At 38.2% G+C, this 23363-nt stretch overlaps 1 protein-coding gene across 1 annotated transcript in view; it reads left to right on the plus strand.

Moving 5' to 3' along the window:
• The window catches only part of LOC105931190 (cadherin-18), a 238375-nt gene that overhangs the window by 56932 nt on the left and 158080 nt on the right, over positions 1 to 23363 (plus strand). The gene's annotated exons all lie outside the window — the stretch shown is intronic.

Genomic DNA, 23363 nt, shown 5'->3' on the forward strand with positions numbered 1-23363 from the left:
ATTTGATTTAAGTATATTGCAAAGTCTGGTCAAATATGAAAAACATGAAGCACAGTGTGGAAAATATTGGGATGTTCAACCTTATTCCTGTTCCATTGTTTGATTTTTCCGTCCATCCGTCTAGCTGTTTGTCTGTCTGTCCAGTTATGCCACTGTTGAAGTATCTGCTGTGAATATCACAGTGAACTTTTGTATGTATACTTTTAAAAATGGGCAACTGATTGAGATCCTTATAATCTGACTGTAAAAAATATGCACTTTTGAATTTAAAAATGTGTAGGAATCCTGGATTTCCAAACTGAGCAATCATTTTATAGTCAACTATCTGCCTTTTTAATTAATTTTCTGTTCAGTATAAATAGATTTTTTTCTTGGTTTGTTCAGTCTTAAACCTTTCTTTATTAGCTACAGAATAATAAATGTGGTGTAAATTCCAAAACAAATTGTGGAATAGCTTTTTAGCAGTGAAACAGAAACTACTCATTAAATTCCCACTTTATTGTCATGTCTACAAGGTAAAACAAAAATAGAGATTGCCCTTTTTTTCCTGCAATAGAATATCGGTTTAAAACGTCATACATGTATTTAAAATAATTAGCATGTTGTAGTTTGACCAAATAAGTATTTATTGACATTTTTTGACTGGGAATTAAGAGTATGGAAATCTGAAGCTAACTTTTGCATCATTACTGGAATTGTTAGCCTTTAGCCAATGTCTTGTCAGTGTATGTCTCTAACATTTTCTGATAGTCCTTATGAAACCCTTTGTCTCGTCTGTTAGCTAAGATGTTGCTATGCATGATAAAAGTGCTGATGGGCTTTTTCAGGCTAATTTGTATAACGATGACTGATAACTTTGGCAGATCTGTCATTCAGTCATCATTTTTCATTGCCTGAGGTCAATGCTGCTAAACTTTGTAGCATGATTTTATTTTTCAAGTGGGGCTATATTTTCTTTTCTTCTTGTTCCTTGATTTTAGACTGTATTGGCAGAAGCCTAACATTGTCTGCAAGCTGAATTCTCGCGGTATTTCTGTGTTCACAATAACACGAGAATCCATCTTGTTCCCCTCCCATCTCAATCGTTTTGGTCCGAACCTAAAATGGTTTGGGCCAATCACATTGCAGTATTATGGTTTAAGGCGGGACATACCCGCTGTGATGAAAGAGCTGCCGACCCCACAGCCGAACCAAAATAAACATGGTTGTGCAGAAGTACGCACGCATAGCTGCTGTTATCACATCTGTTTTGGCAGAATCTACAATTTTATCAATGACAGAACAGCAAGAAGCGCCTTAAATAGCGTAACTTGCTGTGGTCTCTCATGGCACCCAAAGCTTACGTTTTCATTTGATACCGTGATTGGCTAAAACCAACCATTGGTAGGCAGGCACTAGGTGTCACTTCACCCAATCAGCTCGGACAGTTCTGCTTAATGTCCCCAACTGACTTGATGAGGGCAGACCCAGATTGATAATGTTCAGAACAGAGCACTGCAAAAACGGATCTTAAAATAAGTAACATGTTCTTAAAGTTAGTGTTTTTTGTCCTAGATTTGAGCAGGTAAATAATATTATCTGCCAATGGAATAAGTATTTTGTCCTCTAAAATAAAATGATTAGACATACTGCACTTTAAATTAGGTTGATGGAAATGAGTTGTTCCTATTTTAAGTTCAAAAATCTTATTCTATTTTCAGATCATCTTATTTACCTGCTCAAATCAAGGACAGATACACTCATTTTAAGAACATTTTATTTATTTGTAGTTCTGTTTTTGCAGTGAGAGTGCCTGGTTAGCTGGAGCCCTAAAGGGTGTGAGATTTATCATACCCTCCTGTTTTGGAATATGCTTAAACATGTTGTTATACTCTTAATTTTTTTTAATGCTTTACTTAGAATAAGATTTAGGACAAAAGGAGGAACAAGGAAAGACAAAAAACAATTCTCTGTGTATTGCAGAGTTGGATATAAATACTCTGCAACACAATAAGGAAAGCATAAACATGTTAATAGATGATGGCTTGATATTTAGCAAATTATTATTAATTTAGGCTTTATCTTTGAAGTAATTAATATGCACCAAAATTGTTTTTTTCGCTTTCCTACGCCTCCCTGTGTGTAATCTATACAATTTTAAAAATACACCATTTGGACAACTGAGACAATTTTTCTTTGCCTCGCTGACTGTCCATGATGTAAAAACCTCTAGTGCAAATCTGACAGTTTTATTTTCACAGTATGTTAAAACTTCAGCAGACAGAGACAGAGTCAGAGTTGCTCCCAGGACTCAAAATATCTCATTACCATAAATATATCAACCTCCCCTGCTAGGAAAACAACTCTTTCCATTTCTCTGCACAGATGTCAAAATAGAGGACAACTGTTAGGGCGGATCGCGGCGATGTGCATTAACGGCGTGTCTTCAGCACGCCCCTCATCACTTCCTCTTGATGTATGGTCATTAGGCAGGCGTTCCGTCATCAGGGCTTGCTGTGACTGTTACAAATCAATCAAAGAGAAGGGGGTGCTCACAGGAGTTGATTGGGAGGGAGTACGGGCAAAAGGTGGTGATAATCAGACAATCAAGCACACCCACATGAGAAAGAAATAGATTAAGTCCCCTTGAGTTAAGTATGGGAGCCGGGATTTAATCAACAACAAACCCTCCCCCTTTAAAATATGAAGCCAAGAAACTGATCTTCACATGGGGTCGATGTTCCGTCATCTTTTCTTTTCTTCTTCTCTTCTACTGCCTGCCCCTAACGTGTATAGTTGCAACATTTAGGCAAAACCAACATTCTCACAGTCAGCTAATTTTTGCCAATTAATGCTGTCTTTCAATTCTAGAGCAATGCTAAGAAAATGTTCAGATACACTTAAATAATTCTGATCTGTCCTGAGGAAACTATTTACAAAATTGCTATTAGAAACATGTGGAGCTGGTAGGTAATCGTCCAACTGTATAACCATGCCTTAAAAAATTTGCAATGATATTGTTTTGATTACAGTCTGTAAAAGTTTGCTGGAAACTTTATGCTAGGATTTTGCAACTAAAGAATGCACAATTATGTTTTATTATTCTGTTGTTGGCAATGCCGAAAAAAGTCCAATGTCTGGTGCATCTTTTCATCAAATCTGACATGTTGAAGCCACAACTCAAACATCTGAGCATATTCTGAATTTTGACCAGTTACTGACTGTAAAAAAATGTCTGTAAAGCTTTTGTTAGGAGGAACGCACATTGAGGCAAGGACAACGTCTCGTAAATTACCCACATATTGCTAATATGGTGTTTTGAAAATTGCTGCACATTTTTCTTGGATAGTTTAATTTAATGCCTGAATACTGTAGATTAGAAAAGCATTGCCCAGGATTGTGGATGGATGAATTATTGTTTATCGTCATGGAGATTTAATTTATCATAAAATTTTTTGAATTCTCAGAATCAGCTTTCTCGGCCAATATGTCTGCACTAACAATGAATTTGACTTCAGTTTCAAGCTCTCACCGCATACTGACATTTAGTGTAAATATATACACTTTAGAATTTTTAAAAAAAGGATATAAATAACTGTATGTATATGCATGTGTATGTACAGCCTTTAATGTATAAAGAAAATAAAAAAGGAAAAGCAGATTGTGGTTGTAGAAATATGCTGATGCTGTTTTGCAACACAGCAGCTGATCACTAAGGCTATAAGGTGTTCATTGAGTTTCCCTTGGGGGAAGAAACTGTCTCTGTACCAGCTGGTTTTTGCAAATAGCGCTCTGTGTGCCAGCCTGAAGGTAACCCTTCAAACAGTGTGTGTCCAGGGTGTGTGGATCTGCGCTTTAGCTGCTCCTTTCCTCAAACTAAACCAGTACAAGTCCTGGATGAAAGGGAGAGGGGAGGCTGGGGGTCAGCCCCAATGATTCTTTCTGCAGACCCTATTGTTGCAATTTAGACCTGTCCTGACATGTGGACAACCAAACAACAGACTGATGTATGTGCACAGGGTAGCCTGAGTAATGATTGTGTAGAAGATGACCAACAGCTCTTGTGGACGGTTGTACTTCTTAGACTTACACTTAGACAAAGTCTTGAGCTGCTGCAGAAAGTACAGTTTCTGCTGGGCTTTTGTCCAAACAGTGTGGGGAGCAGCTCCGGTCCTGGGAAAGGCTGTTTCCAAGGAACCACAGGACAATCCACAGTAGTTGCTGTGGATGGTGAGGGGAGGGAGTGTGGTGGGTGTTCTCTGGAAGTCCACCATCACCTCCAGAGTCCAGAGTGGGTTAAGCTTTTCCGTGTGGGAGAAGATGGAAGACGCCACCCAGCCTCACCTGTTAATGGCAGTCTGTCAGGAAGCTGACGATTCACTGACAGATGGAGGCCAGCGCTGTGAGCTGGGTGAGCTTCTGGTGGAGTTTAAACAATGCTCAACTGGTACTAAGGAGCCCAAATGATGCCAAGAACCCCCCCCCCCGCCCCATTATATTACACCACCAGCAGTATCAGCCATTTATACAAGCTTGGACAGATCCATTGCTTCTAATTCTAAGACTATCCTCTAAATTCTGACCAGTCATCGTTTTTCTTTCTGTAATTGTCCGAGTTTGGCAAGCCTGTGAGAAAAGCCTTCGTTTCTGTTCCGAGTTGACAGGAGTGGTACCCGGTGTGATCTTTTGCTGCTCTAGCCCATTTGCTTCAAGGTTTGACACTCTAAATGGTGTTAAGTATACACCTTGGTTATATTTCAAACCAGTTTTCCCATTCTCTTCTGACCGCTGACAACAACAAGGCATTCCTGTTTGCACAACCGTCACTCAGTCGATCTGTTCTCTTTTTCAGAACGTTTTCTGTTAACCAGAGAAATAGTTGAGTGTGACAATCCCGGGAAATCGTCAGTTTCTAAAATACTTAGCCCGCCTGGCACCAACAACTATGTCAGGTTCCCAATAGTTTAAATCCTCTCTCTTTTACATCACAATGCTTGGTTTTAACTTCAGGAAGTCATCTTTATTCCCTCTATGATCCTAAATGCATTGAACTGCAAATATGTGATTACCCTAATAAGTTGACAGTGACTATATATATATATATATATATATATATATATATATATATATATATATATATATATATATATATATATATATATATATATATATATATATATATATATATATGCATTTATTCTTCACTGCAATTAAGGGAAGATTATACTAAAAATGCCCCAAAAAAGAAAGAGTACAGGTAGATGGAGACTTTGGTATGATTTAGAGAGGTTTTAAGATGAAGTAATGTATACCTGTCCAGCCCCATAAAAGTGCTTTTCTTTTGTAGCAAGTTGCAAACGTTGGCTGGACGCATCTTTAAAGTTGCTCCAGATTCTAACCCTGCACAGTTGGGTCATAAAACAAACATGGAGCTAAGGACCTCCCAAGATATAACTGATGCAGAATCGATTAGAAATCAATGCAGGTGCGATTAAAAAGCAGCGCCGCTAGTGCAACATTTCATTTCAATCCACGATTCTGCCTTCACCAGCATTTTTGTTCTAGTTTATCATTTCTTCAGCACAATTTCTAATTACTGGACATGCATATTCCAACAGTAAAGGAATAGCCTTTATAATTAGCACAGAGCAAACAAGTCAAAACGGGCACATACAGTATGAGGATCTGTAAACTTAGTTCACCCCAGTCATTACAAAAGACATTCACCAGTAATGCATTCCAACAATTTCCAAACGTTATTAGGGTCTGTACAAAAGAAAGGACAAACCCAGAGAAGATGAAAAAGAAGTGGAGTGGCTCACATGGCACCTAAACACATTTCTATGTCCCTAAGTTGATAAATTTTCCTCCAATTTGCTGTAATTCCAACACTGTCGTGTCACAAACCTCTTTTAAACAAAGTTGATATTTTTTCGCGTTCTGGTAAATTTTGCAGTCAGACTAGAACAAAAGAAATGTCTTGACTTCACCTGAATTGGCTGCTATTTCTCTTTGAATCGCAGCGACTTCTAAAGCTTTTGGGTGATTACTCCAGAGGCAGGTGGCCACTCAGCCTTATATTTGTTCAGCAGACAAATTGGCAGGAATAGTGTAATTGGCACGGTGCTTATGTCTGAACTAAGATTAAAAGCTGGAAATGTGCAGCCGGCTCCTTTTGTCCATAAACAGACAATTTTATCTGTTACGTTTCACCGTTGAACAGGGTTGCTGGTAGATGCTGCCTACAGCTGCTGCACTCTTTTCTCCTCTGAGAATGTTGGTAATAAATGGTGCCTTCTTTAATTTACTATTAGCAGGATAGCGGTATTGATGGACTCCTTAGTAATGGAATCAATTTTAACCTGTAGTGATGAAAAGACTGAATGATTCAGTGATTACTCTGATGACATCTTTAATTTGAAACGTGATGCTAGCTTTTTCGAAATGTAATGTTTTATTGCTTTTCTTCAACAAATACTGTTATGCGAAAAACGACTTCCCTCCTTAAATTTTACTTCTGATCTTGCTTCATCTTTAAATGTTTCAGATAATAAAACAAGTTTTAAAATCTGAAAAAAAGATAACTGTTTTGATATTATGGTTCCATTTTGGTAAAACATCTACCCAAACCAACTTGGACTTATCTGAAAAAAAAAGAAAAAAAAAAAGAATAGGAATTTGTGATGTTATGAACGTACCGCATTTTTTGGAGTCCCATTTTAAACAAGGCCAGATGTGTAAAACTAAGAGATCACCTAAACAAAAGCTGAATAATGACATGGCATTGGTTAAAAGACTGAAAAAAGGAACACACAATTTCACTGTCTGAAGAAATTCAAGAAACAAGGAAATCAATATCTATCAGTCTGAAAGAATTACAAAAGTTATTCCTAATGCTAGAGGATTCAGGCACACAGTGAGAGCCATTATCTACAAATGGAGAATCTAAACACCTTTTCTGATCTCATTCAGATTGGGGCAACCTGCCCTGACTGTGCTTATGTGCCCTAAGTCAACGTGACGTATTTCTGCTATTGGTGGCTGGAATTCACGTCAGGGAAGCAAAACTGGTCTGTTGGCAATACAACTTTAGTTATTGGAAACCTTAAAATATCTCAGAATTATCAAATGCCTTGATGGGAGTGCAGTAACGTGTCAATAGTTCTTAGAAACTGTTGCGGGTCCATTCTAGGCACCCGGAAAACACAGAACCAAGCTATTTTTTATGTTTTTATAGCATAGCCAGAAGTACAATTTCTTCTTCTATGGTTTTTTTTTTTAGAGAAAAAATGGCTTCCATTCTGAATAAGGCCTGGTGCTTGGAAACGGACGTCGTGATCGGATTAATTGAAAATCACAATACTTTATGTGAGCACAAAATCAATCAGAACACATTTCAGTCAGATCAAGGAATCTTTGTGCATGTAAACAAAACCAATGACTCATCCAGGACACCGGAGAAGAACCCAGAATGTTATACCCTCACCTTAGGGCTGGGCAAACTGGCTTATAAATATTATCTCCGATTTCATAATCCAGTTTTTATCAATTCCATTTCTCCCTTTCGTTTAATTACATCAGAAACTATTTTTAAAAACTTGCTTTTATTTTAGTCAACCCTTCTGGGAGATGACTTTAAGTCCAAGCTGTGAAACATATTTGTAAAACGAGAAGACAGGCCCTGTTGCTGCTAGAGAAACACAATATCTCAGTTTTGAGTAGGCTATACATTTAAGCTTTACTCCACTTGTGTAACTTTAAAAAAAGAAACAAATTAATAACCCCCCTCCTATTTGGGTAGGAGGGGGTTTATTGACAACATCTATTTTCTTAAACAGAAACACCTAACTTTTTCAACATTGCATGCTATTACTAAAATAATTTCCCCTACTGGGACCGATGTAATGCAAAGCAAACTTGCATTAGACTTAGCATACACTTCAATGTATATCTTGTATACAAAACTCTATCTTAATAAATCTCCAATATGTAAAGAAAACTAAGTCATATTTCAAAACTATATTAATTTCATAGATTCTTGTTGTCATTCTTTTTCTTGGAGTGTTCTAACAGCATTATTTACAGATTCCCAAACATTACCGCCTTTCCAAACGGGCACAAGATCCCGGCTTTTATTTTCTGAACCCAGGACAAGAGCCACTGCTTTATCTTGGCCACCCGATGTCTTTCGGAGCTTTGATAACGTTGGCTGTCCGCTGTCATACAGATGAGTCGGTCTTCAGGGAGGTTCATGGAAGTCAGAGCTACTTTTAACCCCTCAGCAATTACCTTGCTTTTGTGATCATTGGGAAAGTAAGCTGTTGATGATGATGGCTTTATTTGTCCCCTAATTCATTTGCAACATTCTCACCGGGGATTTACATGAGAAGCAACAACAACATACATACACGCACATATACAATGATGTAAACAGGAAACACATTTGAGTTTTAAGATGCTTTTGTACTGTTTACCGGTTTTAATCGATTGGGTAACGAAGGAAAATGCTGTTTGCAGGCAGACACTTTGTATATCCCGGTTATCATCGGTGCACCATAAACTTATAAATGCCTCCTTTGGTCTGTTGTTGCGGAATAAAAACTCACATCCTCCAGCTGTCTTGCTATCTTTGTATGTGTTCAGTTTTATAGGAGGGGCAAGGAAACCTCAGCCAAATATTTCCAGCCAGGAAGCACACACCTGTCGTGGAAGGATGTCAGCAGGTGAAAAAGCCGAGCTTTTCCGCCGCATAAATAAGCGCCATATCTTTGGCACTATACAACATAACGGCATCTGTGATTGCTTTCCATCGGGCCACTGTCTTGTCATAGGGAACACGGTTCCCTCTAAGGTGGATTGTCGTTTGGTGGCGTTCTGTGGGCTGCTGCTGTCGTAGATAAGAGAATTTCTCCCACTCCACACGGTGCCTTTGTTTCAGCTGTTGAGATGCATCCGTACTGCTCCCACCTTTATTAGCAACAGCCTTTAAACCGATTTTCCAAAGTGCCATTTTCTGCTCCAAATCTGCGTTCACAAAACCAAACCAGTTCCATGTAATTGATGAAATGTTGCCTTCTCTGAGAACAAACAGTTCTCTGCTTGCTGCCATTTTACGCCTTTCGGGAGGTCTTGATGTGCCTCTGAACTTTGGAAACCCCAAAATTTAATTTTCATAAGCTAAAACTTTAAAACAATCAATATAATCTATCCCTCGGTATTGGTGAGCGCTCAGAAATAAGGGTGAGAATGTGCAAAACTCATCTAATGGAGAGTACACTACTGCTGAGCAAAATAACATAAAGGTCCATCCTATGATTGCAAGAAATATATTTATCATTCCCACAGTTTTGGGAACATGGTCACAGGTCTTAATATGAGACAAACGTGGTATTTGGAAGTTGTTTCCAGTTTCCCATGATGTAAAAGTAAAACACCATTCTAGAGAAAAAAGACATGCTGACAGCTAATGGTGGTGGGAAGGGGGTACTTTAGGAACCGAACAACGTTCTGTAAGTAAATGAACATTGAATTCTGCTCGCTGCCAGAACATCTTGATGGAGAATATCTGGCCATCAGTTTGTAAACCTGAAGCTCAATTAGATTTGACATATGCAGCAAAGCAAGGAGGCGGTTTGTTCTCAAACACCCTGCAGTGTGGCTGAATTAAAACGATTTTACAAACTCGATTGAGCCAAAACTTCTTCACAGTGACGTAAAGATTAAAAATGCATTTTTAATCTTATTAGGTTAAAGAGCCAATGACTTTGTTTTCTGATAGGGTCTGGTTAGTCTGGATAGATTAAACCATAAAGATATTTAATTATATTCATTTCTTAAATGAGATCATCTTTTGAGAACTGCTGATAAACTGTGTTTATTCGGGTTATCTGACTCGTAAATTTCTTCTGATGATCTGAATCATTAAATTTGACCAGAAAAAAAAGGAAGATATCTGTAAGCAGGAAATGCTTTTACCTATTTACATTTTAGAGACTTGCTTTTTAAAATGGACACGTGTGCATTTCACATACAATGCAGTATGTGATAAGGCAAGCAACTACTAGAATTAGATTTTCTGGTATTCAAATGCAATAAAATAGGGATACCCTGTAGCCGATCTAAAAGAAAGTATCCGCACCGACAGGCACTGCTGTGGCTCTTGTCTGCAAAGTTCTGTGAGAGGATTACCCGAGCTCTTCAAAGTATGAGGAAATTTACATATTTATGTCTAAATGTGTTACATAAGAACAAATGTGCTGAAGTGTTGGTGTTTTTTTTTTTTTTTTGAGCGAGGGCTCACCCAGGCAGCACGACATGCGTGTTGCTTGTCTCTGCACTTTTGAACAATACCAGCCATAGATTATACCAAAAGTCTGCGCAATTATGGAGAAGGGGCTTTCTGTGTAAAGCCCTGTGCGTGCAGCAGCAGCTGCACCTAAGCAGGAGCTGAATGCACAGCTGCAGCTATCAATCCTAAGTCTCAAATCTCAAAACTAAAACATAAAACTATTTCCCCATTTTTATAAACTGGACCTTGAATCTACATTTTACATTAAAAAAGTAACAATTTTAACACGTAGCCACGCATGTTTAAACCATATTTTGTGTATAATATATAATGTAAGAGGTGAGAAGGCCAGCACTGAAAATGTTTTTTCCTTGACCACCGCGGTCATTAATTATTTAAAATTATATTAAGAGCTGTGGCCACATCACCCAGCAGTGTGAAAGACTGTAAATTAGGGGTTTCACAATCATTTTCAAAACAAACGACAAAATGATTACACTTGACATTTTAAACTGTCTCCAGCAACTTGTAATTGCACGGTTAGCATTGCTGGCATTACTGCAGTGGCCATGTTTGTTAATGAGGAAGGAGACTCTTGTCTGTGATGTAAACTTTGAGAATAACAAAAGGCTGCCAACATTTACAGATCCAGCATGCTCTATGACAGACTTTAAACAGCTTAAAAAGTTAAAACAAAGTAACTTTGCTGAACTATGTTTAGCCGTCCTGCTGTCCATAGACATACTGTGACTAAACACCTTTACTGATAACCACAGGTCTCAAGTCTCTTTTCAAGCTAAAGTTACTCAGAAATGTCAAAGAATGACAAAAGGTGGATGGATAGATCCAACCATGTAGTATAAGCATAGATGAATATCACATCCTGATGGGATTTTGTGAACCAAAAATCATGATTTTCTGAATTATAACATTATATTTATGCTATTCATTCTATAATTAGTTAGGTTTTGATGTGCAAATACATGACACATAATTTGACAATACCAAATAAACTAGAATAAATATATAAACATTAAATGGTAAATATGCTTATTGCACAGAAAATAATTTTCTTTCTGCAATTTGTGACATTAGAAGCCTTACAAAGTAATACTGCCTAGTTATTAAGTCACCAATCTGGCTTTGTACAGAGCTTGCTGTTATTCACACAGACTGACGTCATAACTCTTGCAGCGTATTGCTACTAGTTGTTTTAAAACTATGGAAAGCTGTTCAAGGTGTATACATCGTTACACTCAGGTCCCAAAACACAAACACTGACATTAAGACAGTCTTTTATAAGCAACAATGTTAACCATTTTGGTTCTCAGTGCAAAAACAATCAAGGTAACATTAGCCTAGCTTACATTGGGTCTTATGAATGTTTGAAAACACAGTAATTGATATCAACTGTTTGCATATGCAATATTTCTGAAAGATTTGTTAATTTAGTGTCAATGCTAGTATTTTGCAATTACAAGCAATGGCATAGTAACCTAGCCTAAATAAAACAATTAAAAAAGATAATTAAGTTATCTGTATGTGCAATATTTTTTTAAGTGAGTACAAGCTTTTCCTTTTGTCATCCAAGTGAGAGAATGGCAGAATTAACTCACAAGCCTCTTAAAAGAGTCAATATCCAGGACTCTGCTGTACTTGTACTGGAGTCGTTAAGCACAACTAGATTGTTGGCCTTAGGTAAAAGAAGTTAGGTGTTCAGTACAAAGCCTTTATGACGGTTACAGATCATGCTTAAAGGGAAGAATAGGGAAGAAAAAAACTCTAAACTGTGTGTCTTTTTATGAAGCATGTAAAGGCCGCTATACACAGCTGACTGACAGCTGGCAGCTACAGGTGGGAGTGCTGCCCGCACTTATGTGAAACTGTACATTGTTTTTTAGTGTGTGACTAAAAACCGGTTTAAATTGCAGGAGCTAGGGATATGTCTTGGCAGAAATACTTTTAATGAGATGTTTATTTTTCTACCAGATATGCCAATTTATGTATAGTGTTGCAAACATTGGTTTTGAGTGGAAAACAAATGCTTTTTACTGTTTTTCTCGTCACCAATGAAGCCCATTGTGCAGCAATGAAATTTAAACACTGCATGTTTTCTCCTTTTTTGATGAAATAAAAATGTCCAGAGGAATTTTCTCTCTCTCTCTGACACAGTTGAATTTGTAAAAACAAACATTGTAATATATGTCTAGAGTTATGTAGAAATTATACAAAACAATACTAATAATTTCAACCATTGTTAATAATTACTCCAATTCCGCCACTCTGAACTTGTATTTCTTTGTTTCCAATTTTGACCCCTCCCTTGTTGTGAGGTCTGATCTTCAAAGACTGGCTCTGCAGGTGTAAGCACGAATGCCAGCTTCAGTTTCATTAACAACATGAGCAGACTGACTGTTTATTGTTGCAGAAATAACATTCTTTGGGCGGATTTCTGTCGGGTTTGATTTCTCCCCCAAATCTCTTTCGTTGCTGTAATTGACTTAGGCACCTGACAAGTGGCACCGGGGGTAAGCTGTTTGGCTGTAAGTACCAATTAGCCTGTGAACATAAACAATGCAAGTCCACTTGTTGGCCAAAGGCTATGCAGAATCCCCATTGTGAAAGCAGAAGAGAAGCGAAGATGTTGAGTGAGAAAACTTCTGGGCCTGTTTTGTTTGAGCTTGGACTGTGTTCATAATGGGGCCTTGGGGCCTCAAGCTCTGCTGATTACTTTTATCTCCACAGAAATGTGTTTCCACCTGCCAGCTGCCAGCCTCGTACCAGTCAGCTATTCCACTAGTCTTTAATAAAGTCGCCCATAGAGACCAGGAGATAAACACGATCCCTTGTTTTGATGCCCTATAGATGAAATGGATTTCTCAAAGTCTTTGTGGAGATATGACAAAACAACAAGGTGGCAGAGGTTATATATCAAGTTCATTATAAAAGCTGGGGTGCCGCGGATCTGACCAGCATGTGTGAATGATCCTCTTAAAATTCGATGTGTTATTTACAGCATGACTTCGACATCTTAGATTTTTTTCCCCCCCTTTTCTATCTCTTCCACTATCCTGCATATAGTCCTGATATATGTTAAGCCTACGTCAGTTTAGCTATGTGGCTTAACAAAACTGACACTAATTGGGTTAAGGACGCCGCCATGGAATTTTCTGCGTAATTAAAATTAACGATGTATAAATAAGATATTGTGGTGCTAAAACTTGGCAGCAGTGGTAGTGCTCTCTGAAAGTGAATGGAGATCTTTTTATTTCCAATGGGACATCGGTGCAAATGTACTGGATTTCTATAGTGGCACATACAGTATAAGCAATATGAGCAGTATAATTAGCTACTTTGATAGAAGTTTCAGGTAAAGAAAGGGGTCATGAAAATGTATCTGTTTGTTTCTTAACAATATGAAAAAGATTTGTATAGAACATGGGAGACACTGATATTTTAAAAAAAAATATGTATTTAGATGTCAGATATTGGATGCAGGGAAATCCGTGAGGTTCACCTCCCTCCTTGACTTAATTTCAGTAAATGTACAAAAATATGGATGGCAGTTCCCCAAAATGCATGAATTATATATTATTAAATATGCTCAAAATGTCAATTCAGACAGGTTATATTTATCTGGTAGCACTGTTTAAATTGTATGTTGCTGTTTGAGAAATAGACAGATGTGCAAACTCTGGTTTGTACAAATTTTGCTCCTTCAAGTTCATTGGACAAATATTTTAAAGGTGCATAGACAAATTTCCAGAAGTCTGCCCCCTCTGGTGCAAGGTGGAATGACACCAGTGTTGTACACGTGGATGAGAGAGGAGGTAAAGCATATGCCGCTGCAACACTCAGATCTTAATGTTTAGAGTCATTTAGAGTTCTCTCACTAATAGGGACGTTATCCTTAAGTATATATCGATATTACTACTCTTACTTTATCAATAACCTTATCTTTTTTAATCAAACAAAATGTCGAAAAAACAAATAGTGACAGACAAGACTTTGAAAATTAACTTAAGTAAAAAGTATGTTGTACATTACAAAAGAAACTACCGTGTCCAAAATAGAAGATGTTGCGCTTTTGGGTTGTCGAGGAGCCCCATATTAAATGTGCAAATATTTTAAAGCCTACACATCATGATTAAAACACCGTACACATATTAATTGCAACAATGAATGCAAATGTATGCCAATGCTTCATATGTTTGCCTTGCATACATACATACACGCCTACCTGCTGTATCTGATTCAGAGGCAGAGCTTCTTGTTGCATCATTGTGTTTGTATGCGGTGCACTTTCACAAGGTGTTTTGTCAAATTACTTGTGTTCCCGTTTTGCAAGCTAAGCTGTTGTTGCAGTAATGGCAGCGTGTGTTGTCGACTTCTAGTTTTGAAAAGTCAAGCTCAGCTTTGGACCTTCTTGTTTGCTCTGCCAGTACACCTTTATTAGCGAGCGGGGTACCTTTCCTTATGTTGGATGAAATAGCGAGGTGAACAAGTGAGAGCATGACACAGTCCCCTCTGCAGGTGCACATCTTAAAGAGGAGAGGATTGGTAATAAAATGTTGTTTGAGTTGGAGTGTCCCTGAAAAGTTAAATACGACCTTAAGCCCCACATAGGTGTGCGGACATAGGTGTGCGGACATATGTCTGCGGACATCGGTGTGGAGTCCACGGCACTGACAGTAGCACGGTATGTGGTGAGCAGTCCACAGTGCTTAACACCATTTTGAGCAGCGGCCCTCAAACTGGGGTCCCCGGACCCCCAGGGGTCCACAAACCACGGGTTGGGGGTCGCATGAAACACATGTTGTTGGGCCTGAGGAGTCACTGCTGAGGATGCCTCGGGGTTAAACTAAGTAACACAATGGACCAATATTTAACTCTGTAAACTTCATCAAGTACGGTAAAAGCCAAATCAGCTAAAATTAGGAAGTATACCAGTTACGTTGAGAATGAGGATCTAATCTCCACCAAATCTCTAATATTAGGTATAATTATATGTATTTTTAAAAACATACATAATTTCTAATGTATTTAACAGTACAAAAGGCTGTTTAAGAAATACTATCAGCATGAGGAATCTAAAGGGGACCTTGGAAACATTTTACGGCTGCTAAAGGCCACGAAAAGTTTGAGAACCCCTGATTTAGAGGGCTGATGACATTTAGCCTCGTCGGTCCACAAAGACCCCAGAGCCGTTTTTATACCAAGTTTCGGTTCCCATCCCTACTCGCTACTGCATCAATGGCGGCGAAGATTCAACAAAGTAGCAGTTGAACCAGAGAGCGCAGCACATCTCATTTATGTGCACGGCCAGAGAATTCGGCCCAAAAGACTCTCATGAACTGACTAATGCAGCCTATAGAAGCAACTGCAGTGCATAGAGGATAGCTCATTCTGCATGTTGGGCAATTATATTTAATCTTTAAGGTTCCAAAATGCTCTTTTCACCAGGGTGAAAAGTTTGATTTGATGCTGAAAATCATGGGCCAAAAAAGCATGACATGACTGAAACATCATTAGATAGACTTTGTAGTCCAACTGTTGTCAATATTTGCTTTTAGTTTATATTTTTCCATGTTTTATTTAGTTTCTACATTTTATTTCAACTTGCTTTTATTCTGTTTTATTTTCCTATATTTTAGTCACGTAAAGCACTTTGCATTGTCTTTGCTCTAAAATGTGCTACACAAATAAATTTGCGTTGCCTTGCCTTATATGAAAGGTTTATAAAGCCAAAACTGTGTAATCCTGATGGAATCTGTGAATTGCTCGGGCTCCTGTAAAAAAGTGACATAGTATTCATTTATTCTTTTTTAAATATCCTATTTCAAGCGAAGGTTCAACGAGTAGAGACTGACACCTTTTAATCTAAACACGGTGGCGTATAAAAACATTTTTGTTAAAACCAGAGGGGAGATGCACTGCTTCACGTTCAGCCTGTTACATTTATGTAATGGCTTGCAACCTGTTGACACTTTTATCACCCATAGATTTCGGAAGGCAATAGCCAGCGAATGCATCATTGGTTCGAATTTTGCGGTTCATGATTTATTGACTCTTGCAAAGGAAGTCAATAGCTAAATGAGCAGCCTGTCTAGAGGCAAAATTACATTTATGAGGTGGAGTGGACCCCGCTGAACCGAAGTGGATGTATGCTTTTAGCAGATATGGATTTGGATTGTTGTTAAGTAATAACTCTAATTCTCTGACTTCAAATCATAAATTTATGGTTAGGAATTGATTATCCAACTTGAGCCAAAGGTGGAGCATGATTTTTCTTCGAAAGTGACAATAAATCAGAAGAGAGTAGGCATTCATAGGCCAGACTACACCAACAAAGTAATAGGGTAATAGGGTTCTGCCACACTGCTGCTGCATGCAAACAATGTCCCATTCCTTTTCCTTTACACTTTGTGGGCTGTGTTTCTTATTAGTAATATCTAGCCTCTAATTAAATACCTGTTTCATCAGGATCCTTCGCTCCTCATCTAATTACAGGCTTGATATTTACAACGAAAAAGACAGTCGGCTCATCAACCGTCAGGCACAGAATAAACGGCGTCTCTCTAATTGGAATTTCATTTACTAGTTGAGGTTTTGATTGGAAGTGGCCTTCAGACCTCCACTTTCTGACATGTTAAATATCCAGTCTGTGTATCTAAAAAGATATTGAATTTAGACTGTTATTAAGCCTCCGTTTATCTTTTATTTTGTCAGGTAGTTGTCAGGTGACCGAGGGATTGGCGTTAAAAGCAAGACCCACCCACCTGTTCTCCAATCAGACATTGTTCTTTCATGTCACAGACTCCCTCTGATCTTGAGCTTGCCATCTTTTCCGGCGCCCTCGTCGCTGTCCATCTTTTTTTTTTCTCCGCCATTTTGGCTGTGTCTGCGGTCCTTTTGTTACACTGACTCCTTTCAGAATCCACATTTTGTGCTCAGGGTGTTACTAGAGCTTCTTCCTTGGGTCTAGCTGGTACGCTCCACATCTACCGTGTCTTAATATCCGTGTGTCCCGCCCCCTCCCTGACGTATTCATGTACTTTTAACGTGCTCAGTGAGCTGCATGAGAAGTTCTCAGGGTTTCTGTACAGTCTGGGAATGTATGGAAAAAACATTGAATTTTGAGGTATTTTCACGCTTCAATAAGTAAAGAAAAGAAAAGAAAATATTCTGGAATGATATTTGTAATTACAGACTTAATTCACTCTTACTGTCCAAATATTGCATCCATTTGACCGTCCACCCAACCATCTGTATATCCATCCATCCATCCATCTATCTATATATCCATACATACATAAAGTCTGCATAATGTATTGTGAATATCATCACAGTACGTGTTTAATAATAAAATAAAAAGAACAATAATTGGTGGGAAATGGTGTCAAACACATCGAGCAGGTTGGAAGGAGTGTCACAGCAGTAGATTTCCCAATCTGATATAGATTACAGTTGCCCAGATACTAACGGTTATAGATAGCATGGAGAAAGAAAAAAAAAACATGGCAGAAAAAAGCGGAGAGGAGAAATGATAATTTATTGCAACTTACATGTTCCCTACAATATGTTCCGATAATAACTTCATTGCATCATTTACTGATGCCAGTGCAGCCATATTTGTAGTCATGAAATGAAAAGCAGATAAAGTTCAATAGAAGAAATCAAGAAAATGCCAGAAGTGATCCAATATAATGATAGAAAAAAACCCACTGTGCACAAGGCTTCTTTATAACAGGGTGGTCTCTTTAAGGCTGTCACACTGGACCAATACCACATAATGAAAGATGGCCTCTATATTTAGATTACCGTGAGGGTAGACAGCCTTGCCCTTCACTCTATTCTGTACTCCAAAACATTGTCCCAATTTTAACAGGGTGCTGTTTACAGGAAAACTATAACTGGCAGATTACAAATGAACAAAATACTATCTACTGTGCAGATTTTGTAAAGCCCATGGTAAATTAAATACAAACTTTGTGTCTTAGTTTGTGATATGTAAAAGCAAAGCTTTTTACCATGATATCATGTCAGTGTTTTAGTACTTTTGATGGCTTAAATGCAGCCACATGTAAAGCTGTGCTGTCGTTAAACTTCATATTTAATCATTGTTTTATCCTTATAAGGACAAGTGTTAAGTAATGACAAATACCATTCACTTTAACATGAATAGCCTAAGATAATTTGCTATCTCTGTCCCTAGATGTGCTTGTGGGTACTTAAAACAGAAAAAAAACAGTACAGAATTGTGTTTGATGCAGCAGCGTTTCTTTTAGAGCATTTTGTCTTCATTATGCATTTTAGGGAATTAGTTCTAATTGTTCTTAATTTAAACTAATCACTTGCTCAGCGGGGTTGCGCCAACTGGATGGTAAGCACCGTCACCTGATGAACAAGATTTCAACAACATTTAGATTTAGATTGGCTTCCTCACCCTATGCATGTGGTGTTCCCACGGCAAGGCAAGTTTATTTATAAAGCACTTTTCAGTAAAAAGACGACTCAAAGTGCTGTACATGAAAAAAGATCAAATATCACAGTGACGCACACATCTCTGAGCTAATGAGTATGTAAGAAAAAGACAAGGACTTCATGATATTTCAGTACAAAAATATAATTCTTAACGTGCGTTCACATCGAACGCGAATGTGTCAGGCTGAGCCACAGATTTAGACGATGTCCCTATGAACAGGTAGTAGGGTTATGCTCCTTTTATCATTATTGCTGCTGCTAAAATGATATCATGTTTAGCCTTTTCTAGTATCATACAATTAATATCAAAATATTGTAAAGACGTTTTGCTCCTGAGTTTGTTTTTTTTTTTTCTTTTTACTGATACAAAAAGTAACTTGCAGCCTATTCCAAAGTTTTTAATCATATTCATAAAACCTTTGAACAGTCATAATTTGAACTTTTCAAGCAATGTGTGTGTGTGTTTCGTACAGAATAATTTAACACGCATATTTTCTTTTGTTGTTGTTTAGGAACATTTTGGGTTAATTATTTTCTTTGTACACATCTCAACAGGTGTGGGAATTTAAGTACTTTTCTCGTTGTTATTTTAACACCGCAGTTTTTTTCTGTTGTTTTAATGTCTTTATTTTTCAATGTTGTTGACCTCTTGAGTTATGCTGTCGTTTTTTTCTACTTTATGTGCAGGACTTTGGTCCATGTAGTTGTCTTTGTGAAACATGTTAGAACATTAACTTGAACTTCAGCTGGAATACTAATAGTATAGCATTTTTCTAGTCATACGGTCCACTCACTTTACACTGTAGCCACATACACCCAATCATACTCACTAACGCACACATTCATGCCCAGAGGCATGTGACAGGGGTAGGGAATTGAACCTACAACCTTTCGGTTGCAAAACAACTACTCTACCCACTGACAGTAGACAGATGCACTTCAAGTTTTATCACAACATCTTGTTGTATTTACTGTCATAGTAATACAAGTGATAATAAAAAAGTAAAACGAAAGTCATTCTGTTTCCCCACAAACCTCACTGTATACAATCAGAGCCTCACAGACACAAACTGTGTGAATAATAAAACATAAATGATTGTTAATAATTAATGAATACGCTACTTCAGACCACAACTTATATTACGCAGGGCAGCTGGACTGCTGAGCTTGACACAATGATTACATTCATTTATTATATTAAATGTCTTGATATTTACACTAATCTACACATACGATAAGCATGATAAGACTGCAAATCAAGCTGTTTGCAAAAGTGTTGTGGAAAAGGGAATCACGATGAAACGTGTACTGAAATTTATTAAATTTTCAAGTCAAAAAGCCTGTTTTTGTAGCGACAGCTGAAATGGGTCTCCTGCAGGTAGAGAGTTTGTTCATGCACTGCTCAGGTGGGATGATCTGAAGGCTCTGGAGGCCTCCTGTGTGTGCTCTGATCTTCACCATCTCTATGGATTTTAATAGGATTCAAGTCGGGTGATTGACTAGCAGATTTAGAATGCTGAAACCAATTAGGGCTTTCCTCGGCTGTCTGTTTGGTATCACTGTCTGAAAAATCAGTGTATTTCAAGATTAGGTCCTTATGCAATTCAATAGTTTATTTATATAACTCTAACTGACAATGTGTGTCATCTGAGGGTCCCTGACAAAGAAGTAACTTCAATCTAACCATACAGGCAGATTTCTAAGTCAGAAACATAAAATCCAATTGATCCTATCTGTCAAATGTATTATTCATGTTGGTTCAAAAGTTCCTACCTAAGGAAACCCAGCAGATTGCATCAGGCCAATGACTTGCAGCAGTCGCTCCTCCAGGCTGAGTGTGTAGTCACAGTGGTCAGTCGCCCGCATTGTGTCGTCTACTTTGCAGCAATCCTGCATAACGAGCATGCATGTAGCGACAGTTGAGAGGAAAACACAGTTTTAACAGGAAGAGACCCGCAGAACCAGGCTCAGTGTGAACGGCCGTCTGTCGCCAAAGACTGGAAGTTTGAGAAGAGAGCGTACAGAAAGCAGGAATCGAGGAGTTAAAGTGAAGTGAAACATCACTGGCAGCAGTAGTTCGTTTAGTCGCTGCATCTAGGGGAGAAACACAGCTAAGGAGATAAGCTCTGAGTCAGTTTTCAACTCTAGAGGATGAAAGATGGCAAATAACGTTAGTCGCAGTCAAAGCTCAGCCAACGGCTACATCTAGGAGAGAAACTGGGCTAACCGCTGAAACACAGGGCAAGTGCATCGTCTATAGGAGGAGAGCGTCAAGCTGTTGGCAGCAGTATAGAGCCATATCCAAAACCAAGACTTCACCAGTGCCATTGTTGCAATACAGCTCGATGACAGTAGTGCAATAAATTTGAACAAATTATTTGTTGCAACATTTTACTCCATAAAAAAAAAAAACTTCCAATAATTTGATATGTTTGGATGCTGCCCTTATTTTGAAATTTATCTCCACTGGACAAATGTAAGACTGCTCCCCAGCTCAGCTTTTGCTGTGAAAGTCTTAATCCTCTTGGTATCAATTATGGCTGAACCAATGGTTTAGCTTCCGCCTCATTCCTGTGGGACCTGGTTAGAAAAAAAAGCAACACTTTTCCGTCTTTAACCATCTTGTAAGGATTTCCTTTAAACCTTTAATCTCTAAAGATGCCGTTCTACAGGGATCCTTGGGTATGGTAATGCCTGAGAGAGGAATATTGAATGAGTTTGATGTTGGGAGATTTTTAAAGGGAAGGAATGTGAGCCAGAGACCACCAGGCAGTGAATTAATCCTGAAAAGCCTACTACTCTATGGAGTGTAGATCCTATATGCAAACTGCAACTTATTGTAATGCAACTCATAGCTGTTTTAGCTCTATTTGTTTCTTTCCTGTAGAAGAAAATGTCCATTGGACTTCTTGTTATTCCAAGTGTATTTAAATAGTGAGCAAATTTAAATTTCCATTGCAGAAATGATTTTACTACTTGAATTGTTTTCCTGTTTTGTTATTCCCGAAATTGGTCAAGGCAGATGGCCATTTACACTGAGCCAGGTTAAAGCGGGGTTTATCTTTCTGTGGTCGCTGCATGCAGTCTTGGTATGAGAGATTGCTGCAAAGTCAACAACATAATGCAAGCGACTGTCCACTGTGGCCACATGCACACCCAGGAGGAGTGGATGCTGCAAGTCAGTGACTTGATGCAATCTGCTGGGTTTCCCTAGATAGAAAACGTGTAAACCCATTTTAGTAATGAACTGATTTTGACAGCATTGTTGGGCAATGTATGATTTGAGAGATTTTTTTTTTTTTTTTGTGCCATGAGGGGACATGTGAATTAGCTCTACTTAAATAAACTTCAATATATTTTATTTAAATCAGAGTGAGAAGTAAAAGGAAACAAACATCCATGGTTTTCAAACACAAAAAAAGGCAGTAGTGTAAAATGTGTATACTGGACCCTTTACTGTTAACCCAAAATGAAAGCTATTTACACTGCAAAAAGGGAACTAAAAATAAGTAAAAATTTCTTGAAATGAGTGTATTTTTCCTTGATTTGAGCAGGTAGATAAGACTATTTGCCAATAGAATGAGATTTTTGCAGTTAAAATGGGAACAATTCATCTCTAAAATAACATAATTAGTTATCCTGCACTTGAAATAAGACAATGGAGATGAATTGTTCTTATTTTAAGTTCAAAAGTCTTATTCCACTGGCAAATAGTCTTATTTACCTGCTCTAATTAAGGAAAATTACAATGATTTCAAGAAAATTTCACTTACTTTTAGTTCTGTTTTTGCAGTGTACCTTCATAAGTCCTGCGTGTAATTTAATGTCTAAGTATAAATCCAGTAGTTCTGCCAAGGCCTCCTAGGTTCAATGAACAAAATACATCATGAAGACCAAAAAACACAGCAGGCGTTTTAAAGCAGGATCATATACAACAATATCGTGTCCCTGCTCCAGCACCCCTGATTCAAATGGTTGCCGAATCGCCTCAGCATGACATCAAGTGCTGCAGAAGCCCGTTCATCACCTGTTCGTTTAAGTCAGGTGTTTGGCTGCGGGGGAAACACCTAAAACATGCTCAACAGTGGGTCCTGAAGGTTGAAAAAAAACCCACTGGCCATATCAAAGCCTATCTATGTGTCAGATGGGGGAGAATATTGAATGAATATTGACACGTCCAATGCAACATGGCTGAGCTTGAACTGTTATTTAAATTTAAGTCTATATATGCGCAGAGCTGCTTGAGACTTGCTGCTGTGATCGCGGCCAAATTGATAACAGTGTTGACTCAGAATTCTGTTTCTGAAAGACTTGAAAACCATGTGTCATTGTCTTCATCTTCACATTTATGCGCTAGTTGTGTTGGTCCATCTCATAAAAAACAAACCCCATAAACTGCATAGAAGTGACCGGTTGTGGCATGAAAACATGACGGAAAGTCTCAGGGGTATGAACGGTTTTGCAAGCCGCTGTATTTTATCCCAACATTTCCTTTGGAGCGTTGATTCTTACAGTGTTGCAAGTAGATCAAATCTGCAATTTGAAAATGTTTTAGCAACACCCTGTCCTCCGTATTCTAACACCCGTCGTCTGCTTTCTCCCCCCCCCCCAT

The sequence above is a fragment of the Fundulus heteroclitus genome, chromosome 21 (genome assembly GCF_011125445.2).
Source record: "Fundulus heteroclitus isolate FHET01 chromosome 21, MU-UCD_Fhet_4.1, whole genome shotgun sequence".
In the NCBI taxonomy this organism is placed as follows: domain Eukaryota; kingdom Metazoa; phylum Chordata; class Actinopteri; order Cyprinodontiformes; family Fundulidae; genus Fundulus; species Fundulus heteroclitus.